This window comes from Neofelis nebulosa, chromosome 2 (assembly GCF_028018385.1).
Source record: "Neofelis nebulosa isolate mNeoNeb1 chromosome 2, mNeoNeb1.pri, whole genome shotgun sequence".
Taxonomy (NCBI): domain Eukaryota; kingdom Metazoa; phylum Chordata; class Mammalia; order Carnivora; family Felidae; genus Neofelis; species Neofelis nebulosa.
Genome location: NC_080783.1, coordinates 124564303 through 124584417, shown reverse-complemented (window position 1 = coordinate 124584417; position 20115 = coordinate 124564303). Strand labels below are relative to the sequence as shown.

The 20115-nt window shown below is 51.8% G+C and overlaps 1 protein-coding gene and 1 long non-coding RNA gene across 11 annotated transcripts in view; one reads left to right on the top strand and one right to left on the bottom strand.

Annotated features, from left to right (window-relative positions):
- Positions 1-20110, top strand: part of LOC131504155 (uncharacterized) — a 102371-nt gene extending 82261 nt beyond the window's left edge. The window contains exons 2-3 of one of the 2 annotated variants that reach the window (XR_009257818.1): positions 11761-11935; positions 19586-20110. This is a non-coding gene — a long non-coding RNA (uncharacterized LOC131504155). Of the gene's footprint in view, positions 1-11760; positions 11936-15592; positions 16774-19585 lie in introns of those variants that run through there. The other variant, XR_009257817.1, reaches the window with a different exon arrangement.
- SYT6 (synaptotagmin 6) overlaps positions 1-20115 on the bottom strand; it is a 66092-nt gene that overhangs the window by 20210 nt on the left and 25767 nt on the right. The window lies entirely within an intron of this gene.

Here is a 20115-nt window from a genome sequence, read left to right as displayed (position 1 = left end):
AGAATGCTGTTGCTCTGAAACCTGCCCTGAGGCCCGGGGGCTGGCCTGGTGCCCCCCACCCCCACCCCAGGTGGAGGAGGAAGGCAGGGTTTGGGGGGGTGGTTCTGATCTCAGATGGGGCCATCCACTCCTTCAGTCATTCGTTCAGTCAACAAATGTTCGCTGAGCACCTGCTGTGTGCGGGGTGTTGTTCTGGGAAAGAACAAAATGCACAAAAACCCCTGCCCTCACGGAGCTTACATTTTTACTTGGGTAAAGGACAAGAAACAAAGGTAAATGAGTCAGTAAAAAGTACCAAGGAGGAGAAGGGCGCCCGGGTGGCTCAGGGGGTTGAGCATCCAACTCTTGATTTCGGCTCAGGTCATGATCTCACAGTTCATGGGCGTGAGCCCTTTGTCCAGCTCTGCGCTGACAGCTTGGGATTCTTTGTCTCCCACTCTCTCCGCTCCCCCTGCCCTCCCCCCCGCCCCCCAGTCATGCATGTGTTCTCTCTCTTAAAATAAATAAATAAAAACTTTAAAAAAAAAAAGTATCAAGGAGGAAAAAGTAAGGCAGGTAAAGGAGATAGCTAATGTTCATGGGGGAAGCCATAGCTCTTGACGTTTTAGACAGGCTGGCCAGGGAGGGCCTCCTTGAGGAGGGCACTTGTGAGAAGGAGAGCAGTCAAGGATGACAGCAAGGCTTTTGTCCCTTCTGACAAAGAACTCCCCTTGACTGTGCACTCCTAGAGACACCTGATACCTGGGCCCAACTGGAGAATAATGTAAGACACTCCCAACCCCTTCCTGAGCTTGTGGGCCCCATGCCCTCCTCTAGATGGAACCTTGCCCTAGCCCAAGATTTGTCTTGGTAATTTTACTCGCCCCACAATTAAATCCCAGAGTAGCAGAAGGAGGGGGTCTGGCTGGGGCAGAGCTGGACACCCTGGAGAGGCGGGACCCCCTCCAGCACACAGAACCCTGTGGCACCAAGGACCCAGCAACCCCAGACCAACACCCACCAGCTCCTGTGTTTGCAGGAACTGTGCAAGGCAGGGAGTGCTGTCACCATCCCCTCCACTTTGCAGACGGAGAGCTCAGGGTTCAAACTCCCATCTCAGAGCTCTGCCCAGGCTTACACAGCTGGTGGGAGACACAGCGGGACTCCCGACTCTTAGGAGAGTGCTCCTTACACTCGCTCCATCCTGGAGCACCTTCCAGCTCACTGAGGAAGCACCTCAGGGTGACCCTGGCTCCTTTAGACCTTACACCACAGCTTCCTGCAGCTGTCCATTTGTTTGTCAGTTCACGTTGACCAAGAACCTGCCGGAGGCACTGTGCTTTGTGGAGAGTAGAAAGTCCCCCCCCAACGTGCACACGGTCTAGTAGGGTGTCACCAGTTAAAATAAGGTGCCTGGATCCCCACCTCCCTCAGGGGCGTCTCTTGTCTCCCTAGCCCTCTAGTCCAGGGAGGGAGGGAGACACAGGAAACGGCCCTGCGACATGGTGTTGAGGGAGCGTGATGGTCCCCTCCTGCAGCAGGTCCCCAGCGCACCTGGCTGAAAGTCCTATCTCTGACCAAGGCGCTGAGGTACGAGGGGGCCCCCAGTTCTCTTCATGTCCCATATAACCCTCCTCAGTTCATTCCTGCCCAAAGCTAGAGAAGCCTTTCCGACTCAGCAACAGCAATGAGAACTAACATTCCTGCATGGCTACCATGCGCCAAGTCCTTCAAAGCCAAATGATCTCAGGAAGCCTTGCCACAGCCCTATGAGGTACGTGCTCTTATTATCCCCACTGCAAACAAGAGAAAAGGACTGTTTGGTGAAGTTAAGTAGCTTGCCCGAGGTCACATGCCTAGTGAGTGCTCTGGTGCCAGATTTACACAGATGTGCTGCTGCTCAAACACCCCCAGTGGCTCCCCTTGTTCCATTTCTGGAATCAAAGCCCATCTTCTTAGCTTGCATTAAGGACCCTCAACAACGGGGTCTTGTCTTACTTCCTCACTTGATTATTTCTCCCTATTCTTCTAGGCCACTCCCCCTGCTCCACAAGACTGGTGGGCCTCTTCTTGTCTCTGTGTGGACAAACCTATGCATCTTGCAGGGGTCCTCGTCCAAGGTCCAGCCCACAGAGAGCATCTCTCCCCTCTGCCCCCCCAACACACCCCTGCAGCACCTTCTGCCCCTGAGCCCCTCAGACGCATTACCAAGTCCCCCTCTGCTGCCACCGTGCCCTCCCACTAGCATCTAGTGACTGGAGGCCCTTTGGGGCCAGGCTTTGCTTTACACCTACTCGAGCTTCAGAGGTGGCCAAGCATGAGAGGAGCTGCATGAATGCATGTAGAAACAGATGGTTGTATCTCAGCCAGGAGAGCCCCAGACGGAGTGGTCCTCAGTGCCAATGTTACAATAAAGGCAGGGCCTGAGAAAGAATCCTGTGGCCCCTCTGAAGGGAGCGGCTCCCCTATGATGTAAAGTGGCACTTTCGAGGGCTGTGTTGTTTGGGAGAGTCCAAGTGGATTTGTTTATGGCCTGGGGTGTGGGGCATCTCTCATGGTAAATGGAATCACTTGGGGCTCTATGCACTGGTCCCAGGGATGGCTCCTTCCTGAGGATCACCAACCCAGCAGGGTGCCCCTCTTCGGCAGGGGTGCCCTTTCTTGACAGGACTGTGGCAGCTGGGGAGCGTGCGGGGGGCTGAGTCTGCAGCATGCTGTGGGGGCCCCTAACCCCAACCCTGGTCCCTGCTCCCAACTGTGAACTTCCTTCTCCATCACTGGTAAAGGGAACGGGCCAAGATCCCCCCCACCCCCTGCCCCCATGACTTGCAGGAAGAGAGAAAAGGGAGGCCAAGAAGCTAGTTCCAGGACCTTCTGCTGTGGGTGACTGAGCCTCATTGGGCCTGACCACACATTGGCTGCTCTTGGCTCAACGGATCAAGGGAGATACTGTTCCCCTGCACACACACACACACACACACACACACACACACACACTGCAGAGGACTGGCTTATCTGAGATATGAAAATAAATAGGTTACTTTTGAGTAAATAGAAGGATGGGGGCCAAGCAAACAGAGTCAGCACCTCCTGGCAGCCACCTCCCTCTCTGGAAAGCTGGGGCCCCAGCTTGGACCCTCGGGCCACCTTGCCAGATCCTGGCTCTGCCCCACCCCCTTTCTCTGGAGGCTTCAGCCCCATATCCTATGCTCCCTGCCAGCCTTTTATCCTCATTAGTGATGCTTGAGACTTTGGCTTTAATAAAACCAGGGTGACCAGGGGCTGTGGAACAGCTCACACTTTATTGTTTTCATCTTCACTTGCTGTCAGGGGAGGCTGCCTTAGGGCCCCTGATTGGTAATGCGCTCCCCAGTGATGGAGAGGTCACTGCTGTCCAGAAATTGGCAGAGACCGACTTGGCTCTCTCGACTACTAACCTATGGGCCGATAGGGCGGATCCGGACCCAGTAGCAGCTGGCTTTAAGTCCTGGCTGGTGTTTGGAGGGAGCAGACCTGCTGTCAGCATAGGGAGAGCCAGGGTGTGGGCTCCTGGAGAAGTCTGTCCTTAGGTGCAAACTGTCTGGGCAGTAAGATTCTCAAAGTCCCGTCCACTGCACACCATTGCTCTTGTCTGCAACAGCTCACTGAAGATTCCCTTCCCTTTGATGCACTCACATAGCCCCAGGCATAGAAGAGAATTCCTATCTGTGGGCTGCCCTGGGGAAAAGCACAAGTCAGGAGACTCTGGCTTTAATTCTTCCGCCACTAACAAGCCACAAGAGCTTGGGCACGTCATTTCACATCTCCAGGCTTCAATCTGTAAGATGAGATGATTGTTCTAAATGTTCTAGCCTTCAGATCTGTCCCTGCCAGCCAGAAAAGACCAAGGATTCACACTGAAAGACCTAACATCAGTATCGCCAGTTGGAAGGGTCCAAAGGTGCCTGACTGTGTCCACTGCCAGCCTCAAGGAATCCAGCAACTTCGTTTTGAGATCCAAATGCTCTCATTCCTTCAGTCCCTGCTGCCCCCATGTGTTTTTGTTCTTCTCCAGGGCCACCCTCCTTCTCTTCCTCCCAAAGAGGCAATGAGTGGTGTCAATGCCTCCACGTCTGTCTTGGGAATCCAGGCTGGGCAGAGTAAGAACCATGCTCCCCCATCTCTTAGAGAACACTTCTAGTCTCTTAATCATTAAGTGCCTTGTCTGAATCTCTCATCATCAGCAGAGAAGCATCCGCTACCCTTTCAGGAAAGCCACAGGAGACCTAAAAGGATCTCTGAAGCATGGGGCAGGAAGTGCTGTTAAGCTACCCTTGGGCAGGGGGGCCTGGAAGAGAGACAGGGTGGAAGCCAATCTGGCTCTGATGGGTAGAGAATAACATCTAGTGAGCAATCCCTCCTCGAAGGTCTGAGGCTTGGAATTGGTGGGGGAATCAGGAACGGAGGAGGGGGAGAGCTGAGTCAGGTGTGGAGGTGGGCACTTGGGGCTGGGCCATCTCCTCTGGGATCTGCCCCCAAAGTACCACAGACCTCCTCTTCCATAGCCCATGTCACCGCCATAACTTTCCTGTTGCTTGTGGGGATTATGTGACGAATCCTGTGTTCTCTTTAGATTGTGGGCTCTTTGGAGGCAGAAATGGTCTAGTCTTCCTCATCATCATACCTGCCATGTCTTACCCAGTGCCTGATACACAGTATGTGCTCAATAAATACTGGCTGATGAGCACAAGGTTGAGAATATGGATTTGAAGTCAGGCAGCTCTGGGTCCAAACTCTGGCTCTGATGTTTATGAGCAGTGCAGTTTATTTGAGTCTTTCATTAAATTGAAAGTCTTTCAAAGTCTCAATTTCCTGATCTGTACAATGGGGCTAAATAACAGTAGCTTCCTCTTAGGGTTGTTGTTAAGATTAAATGAACTAATTTGTGTAAAGTGCTTAGCATAGTGCCTGGCACAGAGTAGGCCCTCGGAAAATATTAGCTGCTATTATCATTATTACTTCTATAATTACAAATATGATAAAGACCTCACAGTCTTGCGGTAGGGACAGGGGAGAGAAATGTTGCTTTGATCAGTGTTTTAAGAGAGGTGTGGGCAAGATGTGGGGGAGTGGAGGAAGGAATAATAAACTGCCCAGGGTTATAGGTAGGCTTCCCAGAGGGGGTGATATTCCACAGGGTCTGGCAAGTGAGCAAAAGGAGTTTGCTGCAGAGAAAAACAAGCGAGGACATTCCAGGCAGAGGGAGGCGGTGCGAGAGTGTCTGTGTGTTAGAGGGTGAGATGCAGGGTGGGGGTTGGAATAGCCCAGGGCAGGCTGGGAACAGGGCAGGGCCCTGCCCATCCGCCTCACGGCCCCAACTTTGGAGTCTGCCCTGGCTCCTGCCCCACTTAGTCTGCAGTGTCACCTTCCATCCAGACACCCACACCGGAGACCAATTTCATGGGTGTCATTCGTTGGTTACCCACCTACTAAACGTTCACGGATACGCGATATGAACATACAGGGTCCCAGCCCTCCAGGAGTCTGTATTCTAGGAGAGGGAGACACAAAGAAACTAAGCAAGAGAGGCTCTGAGGGCGGTGAATGAAACTGTGACATGATGGGGGCTGGGGGGGCACTTTAGACAGAGTGGCTGGAAAGGCCATCAGACCTGAAAGAGGGAGGGGGTGGCCAGCCACAAGGAAGAAGAGGAGACCGCAAGGCATGCCGTGGGTCTGGACACACTGGTTCGGGGCAGCTGAGCTGGAGAGCAGCGGGGACCAGGACAGGGCAGGGTAAGAGTTGGGGGGGAGCCAAGGGAGGCAGGGAGAGATCTCAGAGGCCTTGAAAGATGTTTGCATTTTATTCCCTGAGAAAAGCAGAGACCTCAGGAGGCTTTGGAGAAAGGAGCGCAGGGGAAGAGAGCAAGCCAGAGAGCAAGCTTCCACGCCCTCCTGCAGGATCCATATCTATTTGTACACGCTGTTCTGCCTTCCAAGTGTCCCCAGACTCTGGGGCCTCTCTGCACAACCTTCGCTCTGACCCACGCCACCTCTTGCCTGGACCTCCAAGCTTTCTGACCCCCACCTCTGCTTGCCTATCCTCTGATAGCCTCCTTGCTGTAAATGGGGGGCCATTCGCCTGCTCCGAATCCTCCAATGGCTCCCCATTTCAATCCATTCTGGAACTGGAAAACCTCTTCTTTATCCAGAAGCACAAATATATACAACAGATAAACAGTGGCTTGGAGCCTGGGCACACAGGGCTCCTACCTTCGACCCCTCAGCCTACCTCCTTGAGCTTCTGGGAATCAGCCTGAAAATCAAGCAGAATCGAGTAGCATTCAAGTTTCTTCATGATTTGGCCCTTGCCTTTTTTTTTGTGCCAGCCATTCTGGTTCAGGTGCCGTAATATGGGCCATTCTGTCCCAAGCGCTTAAACATATTAAGCCATATAATCCTCATGTAAGCCTACAAGATAGGCACCATTATTGTCCCCATTATCTACACAGGGAGACTGAAGCACAGAAAGGCTATGCAACTGGCCCAAGGACACACAGCCAGTAAATGGCAGACTGAGGTCTGAACCCAGGCAGCTGGGCTCTAGAGTCCACAGTTTTAGCCACCCCACCATCCTGCCTCCCCATGACTCCCTACTGCCCCAAACCCTCCAGATGCTTTTGCACCTCCATGCTTTGGCCGGGTTCTTTCCACTGCCTGAAACAATCTGTCCCTACCTCTGATGGTCCTGGATGACACTTGTCTTTCCTGGCCAGCTGTTCTGTTCCCTCCTCTTGCATTGCTTCCCCCTCACTCCCCTGGTCTGGCTTGGGGGTCCCCATCGCCCCTGGGTCTAAAGGCCTGGGATCAAGTGTTACAAATGCCTTGAAGCAGAGGCAAGGCGTTTCTGAGACATAGTCAGCAGGTTCTAGTGACCGGCTGCAGGGGAGGAGAGCGGAGACTGACACCGTGCCGCCCAGCACCCCAGGGCTGACTCCACTCTCTGCTGGAAGCCAAGGGGGTGGGTCGCTTCTTCCTGGTGCTGCCAGGATTCCCGCTGTGAGCGCTGGGCCTGGCCCTCCTCAGGCCTGAGCTCCAGGGCTTTGGGGAGAATGCTGGGGGTGGCCAAGGTGGAAGGGCGGATGTGAGGGCTGGGATGCACCAGCTCCCTGTGGGGCAGGGTCCATTTGTTCTGGGTTCCATCCCTGCCTTCTTTTTCTCTCAAGTGCTTTCTGCTCCAAGGCCTTTGCAGCGATATGAATAAATGATCTGGCAAGATAGAGGTGCCTTAAATGAACTCCACAGACTCCAGCTACAGCCTGTGGCATAGACCCTGAGAGCCAGGGATGGCCCCCGGGAGGAGGGAGACTCTCCAGCTTGCGTGGGGCACGTGGGAGGAAGTAGGTGAGATCCGTGGGCTGGGCTGGGTCTTTGGGACCTTCGAGAGATTAAAGTACATCAGCAGGAGGCAAATGTTACTGTATCTGCGTATCTTCAGGGAAACAGATGGTTTTATTTAGCAAACTTTTTCTCAGCCTCTCCTTCGTGAACCTGCCCTTGAAAAGAGGTTTAGTGTTTCACATGCACCATTACTTTTGGGCAAATATCCGTGAGTCAGAATCACACTGGGAGGTACAGATCTCTTCCTAATGACTTTTTAAAAGGTGGGCGGAGAGGGAGAGGGGCTGCGAGGGGGCGGAAGGAGCTTGAGGAGAGCAGAATTTGGGGAAGTTCTAGAAGAGAGGGAGGCAATGCCTGGTCAAGCTGGAAAGTCTGCTCCATGGGTGCTTGTCTATGGGAGGCCAGGGCCCCCGCTCTGGTCCTTCCACTGGCACTTCATTAATGAGACGAGGAATAAATGGCACATTAATGAAGTCAACGATGAGAATCTGTCTTCATTTCTTGCCTCCAGTTGTCCTGCTGTGTGGCTGTCAAACAGCTGTCAGTTTCCCCCCGGGAAGGGTGGGCATCTCAGCAGTGAGTGATCTGATCTCTGCCCCGGGGCAGGGCAGTGGCAACAGGGGCTCTCAGCAGGAAGGGAGATGCCCTGGTCCCAGGGGGTTAGTCTCCTGGAGCAGCTGAGGGGCATGTCTGTAAATAGGTCCTCCGGGGGATGCCAAACCGGCAGGGCTTTGGTCGCAGCCAAGGTCACATACTTGAAGAGCCAGGGACAGGGGCTTTATCTTCATTGACCGGAGGGTTGAGGGCTTCATCCACCTCCTGCTCCAACACGCAGGAATCTGTTGGTCTTACCAGGGTGTGGCTGTTCTGTTTGCAGCCTTCCCTGCGGTTGGCCATCCCGCTCTGGACCACCCACTTCCTTCCATTCTCCCACTCCTCTGGCTTCTCCCTCCCAGTAGCAGCAGGATCCTCCCATCCCTGCCTCTAAACAGTGCACTTCTAAACACACACACTCTCTCTCTCTGATCAACCATAATGTTAATGCCCATTTCTATTCTCAGGACTCCCAAATGTATGGCCCCTCATGGACCTCTCTTCTAGACTCCAGACTCATACATCCCACCTGACATCTCCATGTGGATGTCTCACAGAAATCTAAAATCTCTCAGATGCTCAAAGGCAGACTTTGATCTGCCATTTACATCCTCTTCTGTTTCAGCGTAACTTGGCAAATGGCGCCTTCATCCACCCAGCTGCTCAAACCAGAAACGAGGCAATATTGTTGATGCTTGCTTTCCTCTCTCCTGTACAAGTAGCTCACCACCGAGCCCTGCCAATGCCACCTCCAAATTCAGTCTCAAGCCTGCCCCTTCTCTCCGTCTCCAAGGGCAAAACCAGCTCTCATCTGCCTACTCACAGCGACCTCCTAACAGACCTCTCTGCTTCCCTGTGTTCACCTGCCCCACTTTCCACATGGCGGCGAGTGCTCTTTCAAAATTATAAGGTGAAGCACGTCACTCCTTTGTTTAAAACCCTCCAATGGCTCCCCCTTGCACTAGGAAAAAAAATCCAGAACACTTGCCAAGACCCATAGGGCCCTACCTGATTAGAGTTCAAGCCTTCCTCCTCACCCTCCCAGAAGAGCTGAAATATTCCAGGGTCTCCCTGCTCCCAGGACTGTGTATTCTGCTCTCTCCATTTGACCATTCTTTCCCCCAATTCTTCACATGGCATCCCTCAGGCCTCTTCCTCCAAAGCCACACCCGCTCTGGACTGTGTGTTCCCGAAGGACAGGGAGGGGATCTGTTTTACCAAGAGTGGGACCGGAGTGAGGCAAACCAGGTGCCCAGGGTAGAAAAGTGAAGGAGGTTCATGCATGCCTCCAAGAATGCGGGCCTCCTTAAATTTTGCCCTCTAGGTACCTCGTTTCCCGTACCCTAGTCTTGGCTCTATATTTTACTCACTGCTATATTCCCAGGACTGAGCACAGCGCCTGGTATGTAACACACACTCACCAAATATTTGTTGAATGAATGAACAACCTAGCTGTGTGGGATGCACCTGGTTAGGAAGGTGGTGAAAAGGGCTGGTGTGAGGAGTGGACCCTTTGTTAACTTCAGCCTCTGGTCTGTCCAGGAGTATCCCTGCGGGTGACGAGATGGCTCCAGGGCTGAGCCTCAGCGTGTGGTCTGAGGAACCACGGGAATCTCCTGTATTGGACCTCCCTTGGGAGAAGTGGAGGCTTGATTCTTGAGCTGTGCCCAAGACCTACTGAGAGAACCTCCAAAGTTGGGGCATGGATGTGTGAGTGGCCGAGAAGCTTCCCAGGTGATTATTACGTATCCTCAGTTTGCAACATAAGGCAATTGAGGGGATTCTGAGGCTGCCCTGGATCAAACCCTAGTAGAATCGCGGTGGCGTGGAATATAACCAGCGTCATTCAATATCAATGCTGCTAAACTAAAGTTAGGATGACGAAAGGGCTCTCTTTTGTTGGGTGCAAACAAGGGTGCTGACGGAGCAAAGCCATGCCAGATCCTCCTGGGGTGGCGTGCTCGCTCTCCCTCTTTACCTTTTCTCGACGCACCATAGGTACACTGGATAGCTAAATTTTAACAAGAAGATGCTTCCCCCCAAACTTAGAGAGTTTAGGAAACCTGGGTAGGGTTTTAAAAATGTCTGACACTATTCTGTAAATACTCCAATTGTAGTAGTTTTCCAAGTGTGTTTCCCTGGCCAACAGCATCAACACCATTAGGAACTTGCCAGAGATGGAAAATTATCGGGCCCCACCCTCACCAGGGTGAGAACCATTGCCTTTTCCATTTACAAGAACCAGTCGAGAATGCACACTCTGGCCAGGATTTTGAAGTTGCTTCGACTTCCTTTAACCTACTTATTTTGGTGATCAAAACCAAAGTCAAGAGAGAAGGAGACTAACAGATATGGAGCCCCTGGATACTTAACATACATCTACTTCATCTCATTCATACCACATTCCTCGGAGAAGTCCATAATCATTGCCATCTTGAGGTTCAGAGAGGTTAAGTAACTTGCCTAAGCTCTCGGAGTGATTGACCAAGTCTGGATTTTAGACTTCTGTCTGTCGACTCTAACGACCTTGCTCTTCTCCACCATGTCACTGAGCCTCCTCTGGAACTGTGCATGCACCACTAACTCCCTTCCACCCTACCTTCTGCCCCGGGCTGTTAAGGACCAGGTGGGCTAAGGACCTATCTGGGCCTTGAACGTGAAATTTCCAGTTGTTCTGGTACCTCCCTCTGCTGCTTCCTCTAGAAAGGAGACAAGTGGGTGGTGTCAGCCAACATTACAGATTGTGAGGGGCTCCATCTCATGAGCACTTAAACCAGCCAGTGCTGCCCCCCTGCCCTCAGCCTGCCATTCCTCACAAAATGTACCTGTACGTCAACGTCTCATGAGGTACTCAGTTGCCCCTGCGGACACTGTCTCGTGTCCGGGAGAAGGTTGGGAGAGGAGGGAGCTGGGCCAGTGTAGGCAGAACCCATGGGCCGGAAGTTCTGGTCTCCATGCAAGGACCCTACACTCTCTCTGCACAGATTTTCCCACCTGAGCTTCTCCAGGGTGCAGACACCAAGACTGGTGGAAGGGGTGGGGGTGGGGGGAAACCTTTATATGAAGAAGTTTGTCTCCTGCAGAATGGGAGGTATTTTCTTCACTTTCATTTTCTTGCTTCCTTAGGTTTTGGGGCGGGGGTTGGGGGTGGTTTGCAGTCCCTGTGGGCTTCTTGGGAGAGTTGCAGGTGTCCTATGTGGGGATTCATCCCCTTGATGAGGAATCTTTGCAGATGTAAGGAAGACAACCCCAATCACATGTCTCTAGGCAGCAAGAGAAACCACAAGTGATTGGTCAACTCATCCAGTCCTAGCTTCTAAACAGGACTACACTAAACTGAACAATGGAGCCCTCTTTTGAAAATATCACTCATACTTTTCCCAGTGGTCCACCATCCTGGAACTCAGGAAATTCTCCTGATGTCCAATCCATGTATGCCCTTCCTTCCCAGTTCCCACCTACTATTTCACCATGATGCAGCCATTACACCTTCAAAGTCTGGAAGATTATCTCAATTTTCACTGAATTCTCTTCTCCAAAGCCAAGAAATTCAGTTTCCTCGGTCTTCTAAAGCTTCCAGGCATTTTAATGCTCCTCATGGAGACCCACAGTAATCAACAAAGAACTCTCAACTGGGGGTCTGGTGGGAAGCTGGGGTCTTGGCTCTTCATCCAATGAGAGGGGAGGGAATCATTAGTCTGTTTCAAGAGAATTCGTATAAACAGCCCTGGTCGGGGTGGGGGAGTGGGGGAATACATGGGGTTTGGGCAGAACCTTGGGTTCAAGTCCCCGCTCTTCTGTTTTCCAGCTGCATGACTGTGAAAGTCACTGAACTTCTCTGACCTTGTCTGACCGTGAGCATCAGCCATCCTCAGGGTGAGTTCCTACAGGGCAGCTGCTCTGAGTCCCTGAGTTGGAGGCGTATGAGGAGACCACACAGTAGAACTACCAGCTGCTAGTAGAAACACCACGACGCACATGAGGTAAGCATGCAGTCTGTAAACCTCACTTCCCAGCCCTGCAGCCTCTGGGCAGGCTGACCAAAACCCACCTGGTGGCCTGAAGGGCCAGGTGTGCCCCCTGAATGTCTGGGTCAGCAAGAGGAGAAGGAGGGCCGCCACGTCCCAGGGTGGAGGGCGACAACGAGGGCTTCTTTTAGCCTGGCTTTTAGAGACCAGCTCCTGGCTCCAGGGCCCACAGAAAGCTGTGCTGGTTTGTAGGTGGCCTTTATCCTGTATCCCAGCCTGGGCTTCCCCACCCATAAGCACCTTCAACAAGCAGGGTTGGGGAAGACATCTCGTAGGTCTTCTCAGGCTGCAGGTTCCAGCTTGGGTATCCCCAGCACTAGGATGAATTTAGAGCCAGGAAGCTTGGGTTCAAATCCCAACCCTGATGCTAACCAGCAGAATGATCGAGGGTGAGTCACTGTGGCTCCCTGAGCTGCGGTTTCCTCAGCTGTAAAATGAAAGCATTGTACCGGGTGACTTTGCCTTCTCATCATAAGACGGGATTAACTGTGCGGCTGAATGCCTGTGTGCACTTTACCCGCTGCGGGCCGACTCTTCAAGCATTTCCGCACACTTTCAAACCCCTTTCTGCTTTGTCCTGCCGTGGAGCTGTCTCTGGCAGCTGACTGGGGTTGGCTTCTGACATCTTCAAGCTGCATTCTGACAATGCATCACTGGAAGGAGAATCAGGTAGCAGGGAGGAGGCCAAGGGACCAGGGAGCACGTCTCTGAGGCCCCTAAAGATGCCCATGGAGCTCTGCGCCGGTGGTTGTTCTGAACCAGGCCCCAGGCCTCTCTTCCCCTTCTGCTCACCCAGGAGTACAATGATGAAACACCAAATTAGCTCCATTATTGTAACTCCACAAATTATAGGCCGCTTGTTCCGCCAGAGCCAGCTAATGTCTCTCACCCATGAGCAGGTGACACTAATGGGTGTTTCCTCCCTTTTAGGCACCAAGTGCGGAGTGGGAAAAAACAGGATGAGGCTTGGGCTGGGAGGCAACTTGGAGAGTGGGGATCCGGGGAGCCCAGGCTCCCACCTGCTCCTGTAACAGAGCCACGGCTAGTGGGGGCCTCGGCTCCACTGCAGAAGGAATCCAGCAGCCAATGCTTCCTTCTTACCCTTCCTCCTTACCCGACTCCCATCTGCCTTTCCTCTTACACCACACAGAGCATCTCTTGTCCTGTCGGCGGAAGCCACTCTTCCTCAAGGGGGGAGGCCCCAAACGAGAGTGGAAACAGTATGTTCCCAGGCAGACCCAGGCCCCTGACCTCCAGGCCAGGCAACGGGAACTGACAGAACCCATGTTCACTGACGTCCACATGGCCCCTGGCTCTGCAGAGCGCCCAGCCACTCCCCTAGCCCCGTGCCTTCTTCAAGACTAGGGTGGGAGCTGGGTCTCTTTAAAGGATTCCTGACCAAGCACCTTCTGCAGTGAGTAGTTTCAGAGTAAAGCCCTCTCTGTGGTAATCAGTGTAAGAGTTCGGGAGGCCTTAGATATTACAAAGATCTCTTCTCATTTTACAGATCAGGGAAACAAGGCTTTGAAAGGCTGTGTGGCCCAGGTGACACTAGAGGGAGTTCCCCAATTCCTAGACCGCTTTGGAACCCCTTTCTCTCACTTTCCAATTTCACCCCACGTGTATAAATTGAGTACCTACTAGATGCCGGTTAAGGGCTAAGGGTTACGAGCTACAAGGGACATACAAACAAACGAGACCAATGGGTGGCAGAAAGAAAGTCAAAATCCCCAGATGCCAGGGACTGCCTACCTCTACCGCAGTTAAGGATGATTACAAGGAAAAACAGTCAACCCACTACCCATAGCCAGCATTCACTGAGAGCTTGCCATGCGCTGGGCACTGGCTAAGCCCTCTGTGTGTTTATGGAATAGGAATTATTCTTACCCACATTTTACAGGTGAGGAAGCAAGCACAGAGAGAGTCACAGAGATATAAACCAGAGATATCAACTAAAGAGCAGGGGCATGTGGCTTGAACCCACACACCCTCTTAATCACCAAGTCAAACCAGCTTGATTTTCCGAAAGGTCGCCATAGGGATCAAATTCGTCACACTCATTACCCAATGTTTGGGATTCCCCCAAATGCTTCTGGATTCCTGATTAAGTAGTGAGTGACAGAGCTTTACATATATTATCTCAGTTACTCTTTTCTTTTTTTTCTTAATGTGTATTTATTTTTGAGAGAGAGAGAGAGCGCAAGCAGGGGACGGGCAGAGAGAGAGGGAGACAGAGAATCCCAAGCAGACTCTGAGCTGTCAGTGCAGAGCCCTATGCAGGGCTCAAACCCATGAACCAAACCATGAGATCATGACCTGAGCCAAAATCAAGAGTCGGATGCTCGACTGAGCCACCCAGGCGCCCCCAGTTAATCATTTTCATCAATCTTTTAAAGAGCATCTCATTTGTCAAAACAAATTTAGTCAAAACTAGGTCTTATGATTACCCCCACTTTGCAGATAAAGAAACTGAGGCCTACAGGGCTACAGTTTTGGAATTCGAAGGCCACGCTTTGAACAGCCCCCCTGATGTTCATTATTCTTTCCTGTGCTAGGGCCAGGAATAGCTTTGTTTTCCCCCAAGCACCTGGTCTGTTTTCATGGACACAGAATTCTGGGACTATGTTTCCCTCTTTGCATTAGCTGCTAGAACACTCCAGGTCAAATGTGTGCCTACTCTGGACAGTGGACAGCAGGACCTGCTGTGCTGTGTAGCGGCTTCTCTGAACTTCATTTGACTGTCTTTCATGGATCCTTTTGCTATATTTGTATGATGTTTTAAACTTAGTTTTAATCATGGTACAGGTCTTACGAGCTAGCTAAATCCGTTTGGGAGCAACACAAAGTAACAGACAAAAATAAATGAAAGTTTCTGCTACTCGGGGTGCAAACTTCAGACAGTTCACTTTGTCTCTCTTAGCCTTATTTGCTTTATCTGCAGACTTAGGATAATGCCCCTACCAAGACTTGCTGAGGATTAAATGAGACAATGTGTGCAAAAAGCTCTTTAAATCCAGTAGTGCCATATAAAGGCAAGCAAGACCTGTCAGTAACATTATTATTAATGACAAGACGGGCCCGTGCCCCGGGGCACCTGCACCATGTATGGTCTGGACCCAGGGACTGGTGAAGAGGGTCTAGCTGGATGGCACCCAGTCCAACATGGTGGAAGACTCCCACAGCCATCCTGTGTTCTCAGAGCAGCCTGATGCTTCCTGGGTAGGGGAATGGACCTATACCAGACCTCACAACTGTCACATCTGGAGGCAGGCCTCAGTAGAAGCTGTCCCTGCTGCACTGCCCATGGAGGAGCTGCCTGGGGTCCCCCATGGGAAGGTCAGCAGTTCACTGTGAGGTTCTAAGTTTCCCCAGAACCCTCTAGGGATGTGTCAGCCTCGTGACCAGCAGCCCCTCCTCCTGCTCACACCTCAGGGTGCTCAGGGGTTCGCTAATAATAGATAAGGAGTGGCCGTGGTCTGTGGTGAGAAGGCAGCCCTGGGGCCCACCAGACCAGTGAGTCTGGCTTGACTACTCCACCTCTGAGCCTCGGACCTACACGTCTAACCATCCCCTTCCTCTTCTTCTCCACACACATCCTTCCCTTCCTTCCAGCATTCTTCCAGAATCACTTAACCCCAGAACTTCCAGGCCTCGTCTAGTCAATGCATCAGCACTGTCTGAGTCTCTGCCGCATCCATGTGATTTTTTCTCAGCAACAGGAGGACTTTGGAGATCATCAAAATAGTAATGGCGGTTATCTCAGGACAATGGGCTTATGGTGAATAGTATTTCTGTTTTGCGCGGCTTTCTGTATTTTCCAAAATATCTAAAACACAACTGTAATAATTTGCCTTGAGGCAAGGAAGGATGAAATATATTACAGCCATACGCCTTTTAAAGAAAAAGATCTGTTTTGGTTTTCTGTTCTAAAACCATGTGTGGGTGGCTCAGTCGGTTGAGCATCTGACTCTGGATTTTGGCTCAGGTCATGATCTCACAGTTCGTGGGATCGAGCCCCACGTTGGGCTCTGCGCTGAAAGCTCAGAGCCTGCTTGGGATGCTCTGTCTTCCTCTCTCTCTGCCCCTCCCCTGCTCATGTTCTCTCTATCTCTCTCTGAAAATAAATAAATGTTGTTTTAGAAATTAAAAAAAAAGAGTTTAAAAAATGTGATTCCAGAAATTTCCTCAGTTTGCCTCATCTATAAAATAGGAATACTGATTTCTTACTGGGTCATGAACTTGGAATGCGGTCATAAACTTGGAAAGTACTTTATAATCACGTTAGGTATCACTGCTGTTGGCATCAGGAGCAATCACCTATGGCAAGAAGATGTGAAGGTCCTTTCTCATTGATACTTAATACAGCCTCACCACAACCTTGTGAAATACAGGTTGTTTTGCAATTTTACTAATGAGGAAACAGAGAGGGGGCATGATCCATCTGAGGCCACACAGCAGAGGCAGGAGGATTCAAGCCTTGATCTCCCGACTCCAAGTCCTGCTTACCTGCAAGTCTTTGAGGGCTGACACCATATCTGTAAATGCCTCGTGGGGCCTGCCCGACAGTCCCGAGCTGACTGTGTGGCCTTAAAACAGCTGTACCCCTTATCCTCAGCTTCCCCACGAGTGAAACCAAGAAATAATCTTTATCCTCCTTTCTCGACGTGTGTGAGACACAACCTGGAGCAGTTGCGGGCTTATTATAAGCACTCGTATGGGCATTGATTAGTAAGCTGCATAATCCTTAGGACCCAAGGTCTTCCCCAGAATATTCTTTTCCAAATGGAGTTTCTTAGGGCAACCGGAAGTGTCCTGTTCTGGGCAGCTGGAGCCCTCTGAGGAGGGGAAATGACAAGAAGCTAATCAAACAAGCTTGTGTCGGGGACCCACACTGTGTGTGTGTGTGTGTGTGTGTGTGTGTGTGTGTGTGTGTGTTTGTGTGTGTGTGTGTGTGTGTGTGTGTGCGTGTGTGTGCAGGGCTGCCTGCTGTGGTGGGGCCCAGGGAGGCCCCTGCTGATACCAGCTGGCCACACTGGAGGCGGCAGGACACTGCTGAGAATCTCCTTCCCATCTCACGCAAGAAGAAACAACTGTTCTGCCAGAGTTTCTCTGGTAAACAGCGCCCAAATAGTGTTGGGTGATTATTTTTCCTTAGGGAACACTCACTCCCTACAGAGAGCTGTGTGTCTGCCCAGACTTGGATAGGATTTACTAATATATATTTAAAAAAAAAAAAAAAAGGTCCTGTCAGCAGGAATTGGAAATACAAAGGCGCTTGCTGCCTGCCTTTTCCCCTGGCCTCTTTTTCTCCTCAGACCTACCAAAAAGGCCCAGAAGCAAGACGGAAGTTTAGTGCCCCTGTTTCTCCCCCTTAAAAGCCACCCTGGAGCCCTAACCCCTACCTTCAAACTGTCTGTCCAGGGTCTGCCCTCCCAGGACAACTTGCCGAATCACACCCCCTTTCCCCGCTGCCCTCGAGGCTCTCAAAACTCAGCTGTTCTACGGCCTTCCTTCCTGCTCTTCCACTTTCTGCTAACTTGCAGCTAATCTGACGCATGATTAATCTGATGCATCTGATGATACATTTGAGGACGTGGTGGGGGGGCTCCTCCAAGTGTCACTTCAGCGGGGACCTTGGGGCAGGTGGTGACTCAGCCAGAGATGGTTTCTGCGATGCGGGGGGGAAGCGTTTTCCAGCAGGTGCCTCAAATCACAAAGCCAGCCTGTCCCCAGCTTCTCAAGAAGGGCAATGCTCATCATGTTTGGAAGATACACTACCAGAGCTGTTTTCTCTCTCTGGATGTTGGACTGTTCCTAGCACACGGTCCAATGTGTCACTACCAAGACGTGAGTCAGCCAAAGGCTCTCGGGAGGAATGGACTCACTCAGCCCCCTAGGGAAGGAGCCCCACGCAGTGCTCTTCTAGGGGGTGGGAGGAACAATCTCTCCCCATCCTGCCCCACAAAGACAGGACTCCCTTATTCAAAGAAAGGGGCTCTGGAGAGGACTTGCCAAGCGAGGAGGGACTGAAGCTCCCTTCGTTCCCTCTGAGTTCCCCCTTCTTCCGGGTTTTTTCTCTGGGTCTAGCTGCCCCCTCGAGTTCTGCCTGTGCACTCTCATTAAAGCTCAGTTGGTTGGGCGTCCGACTCTTGATTTTGGCTAAGGTCATGATCTCACAGTTCGTGAGTTCGAGCCCCACACTGGGCTCTGTGCTGATGATGCGGACCCTGCTTAGGATTCTCTCTCTACTTTCTCTTGCTCTGCCCCTACCTTGCTTGCTCTCTCTCTCAAATAAATAAATAAATTTAATTAAAAATTTTAAAAATAAAGCTCTAATTCAAGTGCAGACCCAAATCTTGTCTACTCCTGGTTCCCACAGCATCCCTGAAATGGCCTATAGGAACTTCTCTAAATACTAAGAGTTAAATGGAAATAACCACAGACAATGCAAAAGGCTTGCAGGTAGAATGCTTTTGGAGTCTTTAATCGTTGGGCTCTAGCCCTGAAGGGCTGGGACAGCTTCGCAGGCCCATCCCTGGGGTTTCCCCTGGCAACTCTCTGCCCATTTCTGGGGAGTGGCATCCTTTCTTTTCTCAACACTCATGTATGGTCTCCTAACAGCCCGTATCCTTCCTGGCTGAGACCCCGTCCAAGCCATCTGCCAGTCTGGGGCCTCCCTTGGTGGGAAGAGCTCAACCCACTGGCAGAACTGGGAGGGCTGAGATGGAGCGTGTCTTCCCCTTTCCTATCTTGGTGGTCCCTCTGCCTAGCCTGCTAAGGAGGGAATTCTTTCCGCATACACAGGGAGGGCCCCACATGCCATTTTATGGGCTCACAGAATGCCAGTGGCCACAGCAGTTGTTAGGTAACAAGAGAAAGCAAACGTTACTGAAAACCACAATTGCCTTCTCTGGAGGGTGGAGCCTGGGAAAGGCAATAAACCAGTCTCAGGCTTCCACTGCTCTTGGAGAAGATGGTCCATCATTACTCAACTGAATACTCTGACGGTTTTGAATGTTCGAAGATGGAGCTGGAATCCGGCCCAGGCATAGGAGCTGGAGAGAACTAATTGCCCAGGGCAATTTAAAGAGGGCCTTTGTTTATTTGTTTGTGCTTTGAGTCTTGGAAGCTGAGGAAGATGGAGGGGAGCCCAGAGAAGGACGGGAGCCGGCAGTCTATGGAAGCTTGGTGGGAGAGGCCCTCAGAGCGGGTGCTCACCAGCAGTCCACAGGGTTTTGCCGGGTTCTCCACTGGGTGGTGGGGGGAGAGATACAGTTCCCATGACAGCAAACCTCCAACCAAAGTGTGGCTACTCACTTTGTTTCGCATGGGGTTGGGTGGACCGGGCTTATGTCCCATGACTGGGTCAGTGAAGGAAGAGCTACCAGAGGCAGAGAGGAGGACATTTCAGAAGAGGCAGGAAATTAGAGTGAAAGGGAGGACATCTGCTTCCCCATCCCCGAAGAGGCAGGACCTTGGGGACAGCCCTCCCTAGCCAGCTCCTGAGAGGCAGCAGAGGGGAGGACTGGGGCACATACAGTATGGCCAAGTCACCTGGGTTTGGCTCCTGGCTCTGTGTCTCCCTGGCTTTTTGCTCTTGAGCAGGTTGCCTGAGGTTCCCCTCCTGAAAACTGGGGACAACAGCAGTATCCACCCTGCAGGGGCGTGGTGAGGATGAAAGGTAAGCTTTGTCACCCGGAGCCTGGCACATAAGAGCCAGAGAAGCCCTAGCTGATGCCCACTTACACCTGTAATCAGACTCCCCACAGACAGTAATCTGAGCCCTGTTCTTCTGTCCCTTCTCCTGGCACCTCGACCCCACTGCACAGACTCAAACACATGTTTTCTGATCACAATATAAATTACCTCCCAGAGAAACCAGTGTCATAGTCAGGGATGCTGGTGCACTCCCTGAACGCCAGGCTGTGCCCGGGGTGCTCTCCCTGCTTTGAGTCCTTGTCTCTAGGCCAAGTGGACTGTGCCGGAAACTCTCAATCCCAAGTTTCGCTACAGCCCTAGAGAGACCCTCAAGGTCTCAGAGACTTTGTCCAGAGAGGAAGGCATTGAATATTCATGGAGAATGAGTAGGTGTCAACTCAGACATAAGAGGAAAATGTGCCTACAGGGACAACCGA